Here is a 2,610-nt window from a genome sequence, read left to right as displayed (position 1 = left end):
ATGAAAGGCTTAATTCTCCACTACGAAAAAAAAAGTCAGTAAATAGTAACTAGCAAAACTTCACTTGCTCAAGAATGCAGATAAGGGCAATGAACATAATCAAGTCTCAAAATGGCAACTTCACTCATGTACATTACATGTTCTGCTCTCTAATCATTCCTCTTTTATACAACTGTTGGCAGGAAATCTTGTTTTGTTTTTGAGAGATTAAAATTAAAACTTCGTGGGTCAATTCTGGGAAAACTGCAAAGTCTAATCCCCTACTACATTCCTTCATACTCTTAATTTCTCCTAACTAAAATTTAGCATCCCATGAATAAACTAAATGTTCTTTCTGTTATTCTTTTGCGTAAGCTGTTCTCTAAAACATGCTGCTGCCTGAAATGCCCCTTTACACAAATTATTCTTAATCTATGTAATGAACTTAATGAACTTCACTTGTTATTTAAGGTGCAGTTCAATCATCTATTTACCCCTGAAATCATCTTAAGAATTTTTAGGTAAAACTAATTTCTCATTCATTTGTTCAACCCTATCAGTGTCTGCTAAATATCTTCTATTTGCCAGGAATTAATGGCATTGCTGGGAATACAAGTGAACCAAAGTTCTTACCCTCATTTATTTTACTTTATAGCATAGGTCACATCACAAGGGCAAGAATTAAATAAATATAATGTGTAATAAGTAAGTCCAAACAGTGAAGAGTGCATTACAAATAAATCCTACAGGCTAGGTCATTGCACTAAGCTACCCTTTGTGATATTGGCATTCTGTACCAAAGTGCCAGTTCAAAGTGCTTCCCTCTCTGCCTCCAATCTGATAATGGTCATTGAAATACAGAAGACAAATCTTAAAATATATCTAAGTATATATAAAGTCAGGTCATACAGCCAGAACTTGATTCAGGGGTAGAATGTTGAAATTTTGTATTTACTTAAGAGGGGAGAAAGATCCATCCTCTTGTTTTCTTTCCAAATGCCCATCAGAACAGGGACTGGGTGGCATAAGAGATGAAAGAGGGAGCTGCAAATGCAGAGAGGTGGCAGTCATTGCTGCTACTTCCCAGGGTCTGCATTAGCAGGAAGCTGAACTCCGGCACAGGTACTATAACTTGGATGGTAAACATCTCAACAGCTAAGCTAAGTGCCCACATCTGTGGGGTAGATTTTGTTCAGTTTTAGGCAATATATATTACTCTGGGTAGTTCATTGTTTCTCCATTATAGCTCCTTGAGGCAATAAACACTATTTACTGTTAACATTTTTTATCTCTTCTAAAAGACTCATCATGTCCTCATTAAATAAAATATAGATAAGAATCAGTGAACAAATGAACTCTCTCCTCTACTTTATTTTCAATTCATTGGAAAGGATATCCTGTGTGAATAAGTAAAAAATTCCCAAGATAACATACCAATATGTTTTGCGTGTGGATTATAACCCTGAGATGTTCCTTAGAACCAAGACTCTGCTGACATATTGCTGAAAATGTCTGACAGATTTTTTTTTTCCAACTCAATCTTTGTTTTAAAATTTCACAAAGGAAAAGATTGTTCAGAATCCTAAAACAATACCCATATATTAGTTATACCAGTTTTATAAATTAGTTTTTAAATTAAATGTTGTTTAAAAACAATATGCTACAAGAGGTAAAGCAAACCAGTCTTAAAATTAGGCAGTTGTGATATTACAAAGAAACATTCATAATTGTGATGTGACTGTATGGTCAGAGCGTATGTCAAAGTGATGGCTAATGCCTCACTGTAATTTGTATGTGCAGTCAACCTGAAAGTCTGATTAGAATTTTCACTTATCTAGTTTTCATTTTTCATGTATATATAATTTATTCATTTCTTCATCTATATTTAGCTTATTCCTGTTATATAGTTCCAATTTATCCCTTCCCAAAAAACTAAATAAAGTGAACAACAACCTTAAGATTCTATTGTCATCATAATAAAGCAGAGGATGAAGATTAAACTAGATCACTCAACCCTTTTCTGTTCTTATCTCCTCCCAGTTCAAAATGTTTACAGGTTTCAATAGCCAGCATTCTCTTGGATCTGCAGTTGAACTCCACACACTCAAGCCTTAGTCATTCTTCTTTGTAGTTTGTCTTTTCCTGAAAATCGACTTTGTCTGCCGCCATAGCGACTCTGTTTCCTATCAAAATGCTGCTTTCCCTGGTCATAGAAGGAGTCTTTACCCTTCTTACACTGTGTTCTTTTGTGGGGTTGGTACTCTCCTCACTCCTTTCATAAGGTCTGCCAAATTTTAGAAACATTCTCCATGTTTGTAGAGCACTATCAGTATGAAAAGAAAATTTCATGTGCTTGTGTTGAGCTTCCGTAGGCCTGCAATGTACCTTAGAGCTGCTGTGAGCATGTTTCCTTTAAGTCTTCTTTTTTTTTAAGATTTATTTTATTTATATTGCAAAGTCAGATATATACAGCGAGGAAGAGAGACAGAGAGAAATATCTTCTGTCTGATTATTCACTCCCCAAGTGACCATAACGGCTGGTGCTGCGCCGATCCAAAGCCAGGAGCCCAGATCCTCTTCCAGTCTCCCATGCGGGTACTGGGTCCCAAGGCTTTGGGCTGTCCTTGACTG

At 35.9% G+C, this 2,610-nt stretch overlaps 1 pseudogene; it reads right to left on the bottom strand.

The window, feature by feature from the left end:
* Positions 1-1,974: 1,974 nt before the first annotated feature.
* Positions 1,975-2,290, bottom strand: LOC121145320 (annotated as a pseudogene).
* Between the last annotated feature and the right edge of the window lie 320 nt (positions 2,291-2,610).

Source organism: Ochotona curzoniae, unplaced genomic scaffold (genome assembly GCF_017591425.1).
Source record: "Ochotona curzoniae isolate NIBS_2020 unplaced genomic scaffold, NIBS_Ocur_1.0 scaffold_3223, whole genome shotgun sequence".
Lineage (NCBI taxonomy): Eukaryota > Metazoa > Chordata > Mammalia > Lagomorpha > Ochotonidae > Ochotona > Ochotona curzoniae.
Note: the sequence above shows the minus strand (reverse complement) of the source record. Positions and strands in the feature narration are given on the sequence as shown.